A 13,179-nucleotide genomic window follows, 5' to 3' on the forward strand; every position below is an offset into this window, starting at 1 on the left:
AACGGCACTCTGTAGTCTGACGCGAGCGTTATGAAATCGAGGGCAGTGAAGGTGTTCCACTGTATCCTCCTGGGTCGGACACCACTGGCAGTATGGGGAATCTACCAGCCGTAGACGATGGAGATGGCAGCCAAGCAGGTGTTCCGAATCCGGAGACGAGTGATGGAGGTGTCGAGGAGTCGAGAATGATGAGGCCATGGACTCGGGGAGGAAGGGAAGGGAACTATCAGGGAAAAAGTACCAAGCAATTACGACTATACAGCACTGGGAAAGGGTCAGGATAAGGATTTGGGATGGGACCTGGGGAAGGAATGGTGCCCAACCACTTGGAAGCAGACCTGCATGAAGCGTGACCGTCGCCCAGGTGGTTGGAACGGACACGGGGAGGAGCCCTCCTGGAGACCCATCAAGAGAGGAGGACCTGAGTGCTGGCGCCATCACTGCCTCCCAACTCGCGAGGCAAATCGTCCGGAGTTGCCGGAGAATTTCGGAAAAATCCAGAGGCACATATATAGTCATGGAGACCATGTGTCATCCCTGCTGCTGCGTCGGTCACCTCATTGCCATTAATACCGACATGTGATGGAACCCATTGGATATAGATCGACCAATTCGGAGTACCAGAGTATAACAGCAGTTCTCCACAGATCTGTGACCACGGGAGAGACATCTCCCGCCAACACATCACAAGGCGCAGTGTGGTCACAATGCGACCCAAACGTCTTAAGGTCAGAGCTACTCCACTTGACGGTCATGCTATCGGAAGAAGCAATACTTTAAAGGTCTTGAAGGACGTAACTGGCCTCAAACCCGTTGACATTAGTCACGAAGGTGAAGATATCGTGCTCTACTTTTCATGTGAAGAGGAGCTAGAAAAACTCCTCACTAACGATGCCTTTCTTCGCGAAGAGCACCACCTACATCCTCACTTCCCACGTCAGTTCCTGGCCGGAAGAACTGTTTTTACCAGCAGGACCAGCCGGTGGATTGCTGAGCGACCTCAACATCATATCATAAACAATATCGAGGACGAAAATCCAAACCTGTCGGTATTCAACCTAGAGTTCTGCAACACCGACAAAACATCAATGAAAATTACGTTCACCACCATAGCTGCGGCCTCCCAGCCGGTACAGACACAAGGGTTCTACTGCTTCGGCCTAAAAATACCACCCCACCAAATAAAAAAGGAACGATACCATGAGATCCAGCAGTGTTTTAAGTGCTACGAGATCTCCCACCCGACCAACAAGTGTCAGCACCCTGTCCAGAGGTGCAGCCTGTGCGCACTGGACCATCACTACTCCATATGCAAGGCAACAGTCCATCACTGCTTGCTTTGTGATGGCAATCACCCCGCAATTTCCTACCGCTGCCCCCGCAGGCAGGAAATCATCAAGGCCCAGGTTGAAGCCAAAAGAAACAACTCGTCTACCTCCTCGACCAGAGCCCCAAGCGTTCAACTCACCACCTTAACTCTCACTAGTCGACCAGAAGACTTTCCGGTCCTACCAACATGTGGCTCCTCCCAGCAGGCGACACAGCCTTCTCATTGGGGACCCAAGGTCCCCAAGGTCCCACAGGCTCCTTCACAGCCCCCTGCATCACGTGCAGGCATTATCCCTGGTCTTCTTAAACTAGCGGAAAGGCTTGCAGGACCAGACAACCAGCGCTTTGTCAGTGAACTAAACGCATTATACATAGACAATGGCCTGGCCCCCATCATAGCCACTAGCGTAAATCTCACTGCCTCCTCTACCACTCCGGAGACTACCACCAGAACGACCAAGTGGTCAACTTCAACACCGACTCCAGAACCGCCCATGACCCGGGCGACACAAACAGAGGTAATTCCTTCTCCAGCTCCCAACACTCCTACCTCAGCAGCCTATCACTATCTCAGCAGCCGCGCTAGCAGACGTGCTGTTTACAAACGATAACAGCACCACCTGCACTCCTGAAATAGCTACAACCACCAATCAACGACACCTAAACCTACCTAAGGCTGCGAGGTGAAAGACAAAAACACCCACTACGGAGGTTACGGACTCCTCAGACGAGGAAATCATAGTAGGAGCTCCACCGCCGCGTCACAAATACGACACCTTCACGGTTCAAGACTTCCTCATGGAGGCCACGTCACCAAACTCTAACGACAGCACTGCTCAGCCAAAGTCGCAGGCAAAGAAAAAACGGAAAACCTAGAGGTCTACACTAACCCCACCAGCTCCATAACTGGTATAGCCAGCCCTCCAGGCTGAAAACCATCATGAAGACCCCCATCCATCGCCACATCTCTAGTATCAGCCACTGATACAGATAATGGCTCCAAAGAGCCTCCACTTACGGGCTCACCATAGCCTGTGCTACTGGAACTTATCATTCTGAGTAGCGAATCTTAAACAACAGGATCTGTGACACAGTATGGCGATGGACTCATGGACGTCGAGATTATATCAGATATAGAACTGTAACTCTATAATCAAAAGAGTTAGGTAGAGTGCCAGAGTCATGGAAGGTAGCTAATGTGGTACCAATTTTTAAGAAAGGAGATAGATCACTTGGGTCAAACTATCGGCCAATTAGCCTAACGTCTATTGTGGGAAAGTTACTTGAATCAATAATTGCAAATACAATTCGTCTCCATCTTGAAAAACATAAATTAATAAATGAGTCGCAACATGGTTTTACAAATGGCCGTTCATGTTTAACAAATTTGCTAACTTTTTATTCCAGCATGAGTTGAGGCAGTTGATAGTGGTAAGGATTGTGATGTTGTGTACCTTGACTTTAGCAAAGCTTTTGATACAGTGCCACATGAAAGATTAATTAAAAAAATAGAAGCTCATGGTATTGGGGGTGCTATATTAAGTTGGATTAGGGCATGGCTACTCAAAGGAAACAGAGTTAGTATAAATGGGGTTAAGTCAGAGTGGGATAATATTGTTAGTGGAGTACCTCAGGGCTCTGTCCTGGGACCTCTGTTGTTTATAATATATATAAATGATTTAGATTCAGGTTTGAGTAGCAACATCTGTAAATTTGCAGATGATACAAAAATCAGTAGGGAAATCAACACGAAAGAAGACTCGCTATCACTTCAAGTTGATCTAAATAGGGTTTTAGAATGGTCAAAAGATTGGCAGATGCAGTTTAATGCTGATAAATGTAGAGTTTTGAGGCTGGGTAATGATGATAGAGTTACAAGATACGAGCTAGATGGTGTTGAGATTGCGAAGTCTAGTTGAATGATGTGTTGCTTGTTAGTTTTCTTTCTGGGGGAATTCTTTTGCTCTTTTCAGGATGTAGGTCACAATTTTCACCAGACTGAGGTCTGTTTTGTTTTGTCTACCTTTCTGGGTGCCTTTTCTGGTCGATAGCAGTATGACGTACTTTAAATGTAGTGTTCATAGGCCATTGTTCCCTGTGCCTCTCTGAGGGGGGCCAGGTTCTGGCTCATGGTCCCCAGTAGGCAAAAGGACTCTGTGACTGATGACCCCAACTAATATTGAAACACTCATATGAAACTGAAGAAAGGCAGTTAGAACAGAAAGCCATTCAGGAAATAAAGAAAAATCCAAAATATTTCTTCTCATATGCAAAATCAAAAGCAAAAACCACTGCCAGTATTGGACCTAATCGTACAAGTGAAGGTTCATACACGGAGGATGACAAAGAAATTAGTGAAATCCTAAAAAAGCAGTATGAGGACATGTTTAGCACTCCAATAAACAACATGAAGGTGGAAGATCCAGACAATTTCTTTATGCGGGATATTCAAACCCCTGTAAATATAACTGATATAAACACGAGCACACTAAATTTTGAAAAAGAAATTGAAAACATGCCCATGCACTCGGCCCCAGGTCCAGACTCATGGAATTCAATATTTATAAAGAAATGCAAAGTGCCGGTAGCACAGGCACTCAGTATAGTGTGGAGGAAGAGCTTGGACACGGGGGAGATACCAGATGCACTTAAAGTAGCAGACTTAGCCCCTCTACACAAGGGAGGGAGCAAAGCATTGGCAAAAAATTATAGACCAGTTGCACTAACATCGCACATCATAAAAGAATTTGAGAGAGTGATTAGGAGTCAGGTCACCAATTTCATGGAGACCAATGACCTTCACAACCCAGGCCAACATGGATTTCGAGCGGGAAGATCGTGCCTCTCACAGCTACTTGAGCACTACGACAAAGTCACTGAGGCTTTAGAAGAGAAACAGAATGCTGATGTGATATACACGGACTTCGCAAAGGCTTTCGATAAATGTGACCATGGCGTGATAGCACACAAAATGAAGTCAATGGGAATAACCGGTAAAGTAGGACGCTGGATACTCAGTTTTCTGTCAAACAGGACTCAGCGAGTAACTGTCAACCATATAAAATCTAGTCCAAGTGCAGTGAAAAGCTCTGTACCTCAGGGTACAGTCCTTGCACCGCTGCTTTTCCTTATTCTCATATCAGATATAGACAAAAATACAAGTCACAGCTTCGTATCATCCTTTGCAGATGACACAAAAATCAGTATGAAAATTACTTCGGCTGAGGACATTGAAAAACTTCAAGCTGATATTAATAAAGTTTTCGACTGGGCATCAGAAAATAACATGATGTTTAACAGTGATAAATTCCAGGTACTCAGGTACGGTAAAAATGAGGACCTTAAACATAATACAGAGTACAAAACACAATCAAATGTACCCATAGTAGGAAAACAGCATGTAAAGGATTTGGGAATAATAATGTCTGATGACCTAACGTTTAAGGAGCATAACCAAGCAAATATTGCGACAGCCAGAAAAATGATAGGATGGATTACGAGAACTTTCAAATCCAGGGATCCCATCACAATGGTTGTACTCTTCAAGTCACTTGTGTTGTCCCGTCTTGAGTACTGTTCAGTACTCACTTCCCCCTTCAGAGCAGGAGAGATTGCTGAAATAGAGGGAATACAGAGAACATATACGGCACGCATAGATGCAATAAAGCACCTAAATTATTGGGATCGTCTCAAAACCCTCCAAATGTACTCACTAGAAAGAAGACGAGAGAGATATCAAATAATATACACCTGGAAGATACTGGAGGGCCAAGTACCAAATCTACACAGTAAAATAACAACGTACTGGAGTAAATGTTATGGAAGAAAATGTAGAATAGAACCAGTGAAGAGCAGAGGTGCCATAGGCACAATCAGAGAACACTGTATAAACATCAGAGGTCCGCGGTTGTTCAACGTCCTCCCAGCAAGCATAAGAAATATTGCCGGAACAACCGTGGACATTTTCAAGAGGAAACTAGATTTATTCCTCCAAGGAGTGCCGGACCAACCGGGCTGTGGTGGGTATGTGGGCCTGCGGGCCGCTCCAAGCAACAGCCTGGTGGACCAAACTCTCACAAGTCAAGCCTGGCCTCGGGCCGGGCTTGGGGAGTAGAAGAACTCCCAGAACCCCATCAACCAGGTATCAACCAGGTAATATAGCACTATATCAGTTCGGATAGCTTCAGGGACCCGACGGGGCTTCCTTCAGAAAACTATAGATCAGTTGCACTAATATAACACATAAAAGTTTTTGAAAGAGTGGTTAGGAATCAAATTTCGAATTTTATGGAAAATAATAAACTTCACAACCTAGGACAACATGGATTTAGAGCGGGAAGATCCTCTCTGTTACAGTTACTCAAGCACTATGACAAAATCACAGAAGCCTTAGAAGAAAAGCAAAATGCAGATGTTTTATACACGGACTTTGCACAGGCATTTGACAAACGTGACAATGTTTGTCACATTTGTCCATAAAACTTGACAGTCTTGTTTTATGGACAGTGTTAGCCCATAAAATGAGATCAATAGGAATAACAGGTAAATTGGGGCATTGAATTTTCAACTTAGTCAAACAGAATGCAGAGTGTGACGGGCAATCAAGATCAAGCCCAAGTGCAGTGAAAAGCTCTGTACTCCAAGTCACAGCCCTTGTACACTGCTATTTCTCATACTTATTTCGGATATAGACAAAAGTACAAGTCATAGCTTCGTGTCATCCTTTGCAGATGATACAAAAATCAGCATGAAAATTGGCACTGTAGAAGACAAAAAATACAGGCAGATATTAATCAAGTCTTCGATTGGGCAACCGAAAATACTGTAACATGATGTTTAATGGTGATAAGTTTCAGGTACTTATGTATGGTGGAAACGAAGAACTTAAACGAAACGCATGGTATAGGACACAATGCGAGCTACTCATAGAAGGAAAGCAACTTGTAAAAGATCAGAGAATTATGATGTCTGATGACATCATAACTGAGCAAATATGGCGGCGGCCAGGAAAATGATAGGATGAATTACGAGAACGTTGGGTTCTTCTCAGTTTTGGGATGATTTCTGATTTCCAGGATTACCTTGCCTTCTAGAGCTTGACACTGGCACAGGCTTGCCAGAAGGCCCTCCCAAAAAAAACAATGACCCTCTATTTTTCTAGGATGACCAATACTTTCAGTTGAAAGCAGCAGCAGCAGCACTCAGGTCTCACTACATGAGTGAGTGAGCTGGAACATTATCTGGTGGCAATCAGGCATAATCAGGTTCAAGTTGTTTGCTCCAGACAATGACCACTTGCCTCTGATATTATTTATTTCTTTAAGCCGTAGTTTTTTGGGGTTTGCCTAATTTTTATGGCAGGTTTTTCTCCATTTTGGGTAAATCTCTCATCCCCAAGTTTTCCTCATCTATGAGAAGCAGATTGTGTTCTTGGCTTCTGGCATGTGAGTGTGGGTCACAAGATCTCTGGTGCATTAGAAAAATCCTTTGATGATTATGTTTATTGATTGTACAGCATGTATAATGATAGTGTAAGTCTTGGAAACACATATATAGCTTCGATTTAATTATTTAGAATATATTTTAAATTAGAAAAGTTGAGACTAAAACCTTTTTTTAGCATATTTTTTATTTGAGTGGCACAACTTGAAAGAGCAGTTTTGTCTAATTTTATATTTTATAAGAAATGAAATTATAAATTTTTTGTCTTGTGGTACATTTTGGTCCTTGATAAGAACACAAGACAAGAATGAAAGGTGCCACAATGAAAGGGATAAGTATTAAATATACAAACATTTAATAATTATTTTATTTTAGAAATTTACATTTTCAAAACAGATCAATAGCTTTCCTTAATTTTTACAAATACCAGAAACTTTGGTTCCTTATGCAGTACAGTATATGAAAAATATATACATTATATAATACAAATATACATTATATATAAATATTGTACCATATTAATCTAAACACTTTAAGAAACCATTGACACATGATGTCAGTCTTGTGAAAAACACTGGGGAGGAAAATTTATGTGATACATACTGTATAGGATATTATAAACCAGCTTTGAATGTAATGAAATTTCCATTTTCCCAGTGGTTGCCTGCACTCTGATAAGAGTGCCATATTACTAGGTGCCATCAGTAGTGGCGTTCTGTTGACCTATCAGAGACTACGAGCCAGAACTTGGTCCCCCCCCTCAAAGAGGTGCAGGGAGCAGAGGCACATATGGTAAAATTTCAATGAATTTATTCATATCTGCCATCTACTGATAATATCTGTACTGAAAATTGTACTAAGGAAGGCACCCAGAAAGTCAGCAAAACAAAAGAAATCACTGCAACCTTCAAATGAAACCACAGCCTTGAGAAACTGCCAAAAGAACTTCTCCGATAATAGAAGCAAATAATTGCAAATTCATGAAACTAGCGCGAGCTTGTTCACCCCCACTTCATTATGGTGGTGGTGGGGAGGGGGGGGGGGCAGCCAGGGCTAAGCCGGCTGCTTCACCCTCAGCTCAATGATGGTCCAAACACTTTTGATGACCTGGAGGGAGGGAGGGAGGGAGGGTGTCAGGGAGGCACTGCATGCTCACACAAAAATTTACATTTCATTACATTCAACACTGATTTTCTGGGGAGCCCTTTGTGGCTCCCTGCAGCTAACCACAGACAAAGAATCTATGGCGCCGGTGGCTGTGTTAACAGCATGATGGACACATAATCATGTGGCCCGAGTTCGATTCCTGGCGCCAGCGAAAAAAACAAAATGGGCAGACTTTCTTTCATCCCAATACCCCTGTTACTTAGCAGTAAATAGATACCTGGGAATTAAGACAGCTGTTACAGGCTGCTTCCTGGGGTAGTGTGTGTGTGTGAAAAACAAAAAACCAGTGTTGAATGTAATGAAACGCCATTTTCTGGGTGAGACCCGGAGGCTCCCCGGAGCTTTACCGGCTGATATGCTAATGTCAGACTTTGGCATCAGTCATGTGTATGGAGTTCTAGGGCCTACCGGGGACCACGGCCAGAACCTGGCCCCCTCAGAGAGGCAAGGGGAGCAATGGCCTATAGAAACCCCCGTGTGGTTGGAAGCATTCTCTGTCTGTCATCGACCGGGTCAAGCATCCAGAAAGGTAAGCATTCCAAAACAAACCCCTATTCTGGTGAAAATTGCTACCTAAAGCCGAACTAGTGGATAGAACTCTTCAACAGAAAACAAGGAAACTAGTATGACGTCATACGTCACTGCGCCGCTGTCTGCGCAGCTCCCCCCTCCCCGGGAGGGGGAAGGGGGAGCCCCAGACCTCCCACGCTGGCTATCCACCCATCAGTTCTGAGGCTGGATGTCAAAACACGCGAAAAACCGCCGACCGGAGGGAGGGAGGGTTGCCGGGGAGCCTCCGGGTCTCACCCAGAAAATGGTGTTTCATTACATTCAACGCTGGTTTTCTGGGGGATGCCCCGGAGCTAACTACCCACAGAGGAAGGTCAAAGGGACAGAACCGGGAGGTGGACACCACGCACCCCCCAAGGAGGCGAGACAACCGGCAGCAAATGCCAACCCAAGGCGCCACAGCCCCGAAAAGTCCCGGGAACAACACGAGAACAACGAGCAGCAAGGCCCCTGCACGAACACCAAAAATCCATGCCCGAAAGACCGCAAGGCCACGTCGCCCAGATGGCAGCGAGAGCAGCGAAGCCACGAACGCCACAGGCATGAGGGAAGAACACAGGCAGCTTAGCCGCAAGAACACAGCTGACCACCCGGGACACTATCACCCGCGAACCGGGAAGAACAGAACCGGATCAACGCAAAACGTGCTCCGGACCCAAACGCCATGGCACACAAACAACAGCGGAGGGCCGCCACTGAACACAAAAAACAATACACCCCCGGCCCGACCAACGAAGCACCAACAAACCCTGGACCCCTCCAGAACGCAGCAGCCCCACCCCGCGCCAGAAAAGATGGAGACTGCTGCCACCGAACAACCAAAACGCTAAAACCGAAGGAGCAAGAAAACTCAGCGACTCAACCCCCAGAGGCAAAGGCCAAAAGGAAAGAGCTGACGAAAAAACACACCGGAACCGAAGGGGCACTACCAACCGAGGAGAAGACAGAGCACGCTGACCAGAGACCAGGATGGTGCAAGCGGCGCACGAACAGGCCGGAGGTGAAACAACGCACAAGACAGCTGACTAACGGTGCAGAAGCAACACCAAGACCGAAAGCAAGCTGAAGCGGCTCCACCCACGCCGCACGAAAAGAGTCGACAGTATGTGGCAAGACGACGGCCCCCAACCCCCACCAGAAAACCAAGCCGAGAGTAAACCAAGCTAACAAGAGTAACCACCTAAGAAGGGACAGGAAAAGGAAGGACCGCCAAAATACCCCATACTGCCGCCAAGAGAAGCACGCAGGTGGGACACCTACCACGAAGCCACCCGACCACCAACCGGAGGCGAGACCGCGAGGCAGAACATAAGCAGCCCCGACAAGGCCCCTTCGAGCCCAGGAAAAGGCGGAGCCGCGGGAAGATCTCGGGCGCGACCACCGAAACCCAGGCGGCACAAGGAGATGGAACGTCTGCCGAACAGAAAAACTCCCCAAAGCATGCAAGCCCGCCAGGAGTTCAGAAACGAGACGAGTCCGACGCGAGACATCGCAAGACCCCCCCAAAAAAAATAACCTGCAGGGCAAGCTAGGAAACCAAAGAAGGCGGAAGGGTCGCCGCCAGAACAGTACCCGAACCAAGGGGTACGAACAACTGCAATAGACCGAGACAAAGAAGCACATCACAGGACACAGGCTGACAAACGCCTAAGAACACACGCAGAACACCCCTGCTGCAGAGGAGGCAGGAAGAAAGAGCAAAAGCACAAAAACCCCAGAACAACCAGGGGTGGACAATCAGGCAGGGACAGAAAAAAACCCACGCAATCCCCAGGCACAAAACGGCAGCAAAGTGCCACTCCACAACCGGACACAGGAACAAGGACACGCCACCGTGAAACACAGTACCAATGCACACGTGCAGCAGCAGCAACAGGCACCACTGCAACATGCAACATGTAAATAGCAACTCCCTTCTGCAAAGGCAGAGAACGGAGCAGGCAGACCCCAGACAGGACCAACGGAGACACGACAAAACCCCGCAGGCCCAGAAACCTGCACCAGGCGACCGACGGCGGAGAAACCCCGCTCGATACCTGCTGGATGAGGTACTGGGAGCTCTTTTACACCTCAAGCCCGGCCCAAGGCCAGGCTAGACCGGCCAGAGGGTGGCCCACCAGGCAGCTGCTAGGAACAGTCTACTGGCCCACATACCCCCACAACCAGGACGGGCCGGAACTGTCATACGAAAACAGGCTAGTGCGCCCTAGAAGTCCACGGACGAACTAGCAAGAAGGCTTATGCTCGCAAGTAGGTCGTGTAACAAGCACAGACCTCTGATGGTAATACAGTGTTCCCCAAATGTGCCAATAGCACCACTGCACTCCACTGGTACTATCCCGCAAGTTCTACCAGATAGGCGGGACCCAAGAGCCAGAGCTCAAATCCTGCAAGCACAGCTAGGAGCCTTACCAGGTTAGTACAGAACCAACCCTACAACCCCCACACCTCACAACATTAAAAAAGGAGGGTCCCCTGAATGACTCCAGCATGGGTTGGACATGCACATGAGGGGGACAGAAAGGGTTGAAAAAGGGACAGTCACTGGTGTGCAAACGGTCTCAGTCGTACAAAAATATACCTAAATAAAGACAGGTATATAAACAACTCCGCATCCAGCGCCCGGCCAAAAGACGCCAGACCGCAGAAACTCACCTGCCGAACGGTGGCACGAACTTGACACGACACAACCGTGCCCAGAAGAAGCAAAGAGCCCAAAAAGGAACCCAACCAGGCGACAAGTAGCCCAACAGGGCGACAAGTAGCCCAACAGGGTGACAAGGACAAGGAGCCGACAGACGTTCCAATAATGCGGGAAGTAGCGAAAAACCTTCCCGTACCCTCGAGAACACAGAAGCCAACACTAGTCCCGAAGGCACACGAAGGCGCAGGCGCACCCGAGATCAGAAGTCACACAGAACCCCATCGAACGGGGAAACAGGACGAAAACACCGTCCCAAAAAGGGGTGGGAGGAAACATCCACCCACAGGACGGAACCAACCGACTCAAAGGCCAAGGAACCGAGCCCGGGGAGGGGCCGACGCCCAACAGCACGTACGGCGAGTGGGGAGGAAAACCCCACTCCGCGTAACCACAAGCCCCGCCTAGAGGGGAATAAAAACCCCCACGGGGTCCAACGGGGCCAAGGCCCCCCAAGTCAACCCCTCCCCAGCCCCGGGAACCTACACAACAGGCCCCGGGGCCAAGCCGTTCCCCCAAAGCCCCGGCCGTACCAGAAAACCGGGGCAGCCGTGAAAACACTAAGGAAAGGAGCTCACTGGCAGACTCATACAACACGGCTGGAGGAACAGGCTCAAATGCCCCCGTCACTACCCCGGAAGGGGAATTCTCCGAGACTGCCCGAGTCTCAACAACATCAAAAATCCCGCCCCGAACCTACAGACGGTAAGGAACCAGATGCAGGCAGGAAGGGTGATCCAGGGGAAAGACAAGGGGGCGTGGATGGAACCGAAGCAACCAACACCCCCAAGTCCCAAAACGAACTACAATGGGGCAGCCCCGGGGCTCCCGGGGAGGAAACCATGAGAACGTTGCCACCACCAAGGCTCAAGTGCAACGCCCCTGCTGCCCGCACCCGCTTTGTTAGCACAACTGGGTAACCGAGCCCCAACGAGCAACCAAACTCGAAGGACTCCGGGTCGAATGTGTCACCGACCCCACAGGCAGCAGACGGAGGCAAAACAGAGAGTCTCCCAGAGACAAAGGGTGAGAGCAACCCTCAAACTCGCTGGAAGCGAGGGGGGAGACTCTGGGGTCACATCCATTGGACCCGCGCGCCCCCAGGGGTTTCCCAGGGTCCCGAGCGTTTACTATAAGAGGACTCACGCTCAGGTAATCCCAGGCAGGGTACTGCTAACCGGCACCCAAAGCTACCAAACAACTTTCTAAGAGCTGAACCCCCGTGACGTGTACACTCACGGGGACCTAGCAGGGGGTATCACCAGAAAATACTCAGAACACAAGGGACACAAGGGGCAAGAACGAAGGCAGACCCCCCCACCAGGTAGATAAACAAAAAGAAAAAGAAAACCCCGCAAGAGGACAGCGTACCCAACTGGAACAGAGCCGGCCGCTATGATTGGTAAAGACAAGCTGCACAGTACCCTGCGCCCCACCAGTGCAAAAACTGCCCCTTACTCTAAGGCGAACAAGGGAGACAGAACACCCGAGCACACAAAGAGCGGCCGAAAACCAAGCAGGGGCAGGACCCAAAGAACTTGTGGAAGGTGGCCCCAAGCCCAAAGGGCAGTACTTACAGGGCACCTAGGGAAGGGAACCCTAGGCGCATGCAGCCCGAGTACTGGAGAATCACTCCCGGCTCACGCACCACCTAGAAAACAGACACCACACTCTAGGTACAGTGCTGAAACAACCACTGGAGCCGGAGCACATAACCGTTGCCTATAGCATCAGCCGAAGAACTGATGGGTGGATAGCCAGCGTGGGAGGTCTGGGGCTTCCCCTTCCCCCTCCCGGGGAGGGGGGAGCTGCGCAGACAGCGGCGCGGTGACGTATGACGTCATACTAGTTTCCTTGTTTTCTGTTGAAGAGTTCTATCCACTAGTTCGGCTTTAGGTAGCAATTTTCACCAGAATAGGGGTTTGTTTTGGAATGCTTACCTTTCTGGATGCTTGACCCGGTCGATGGCA

The sequence above is a fragment of the Procambarus clarkii genome, chromosome 43 (genome assembly GCF_040958095.1).
Source record: "Procambarus clarkii isolate CNS0578487 chromosome 43, FALCON_Pclarkii_2.0, whole genome shotgun sequence".
Classification (NCBI taxonomy): Eukaryota; Metazoa; Arthropoda; class Malacostraca; order Decapoda; family Cambaridae; genus Procambarus; species Procambarus clarkii.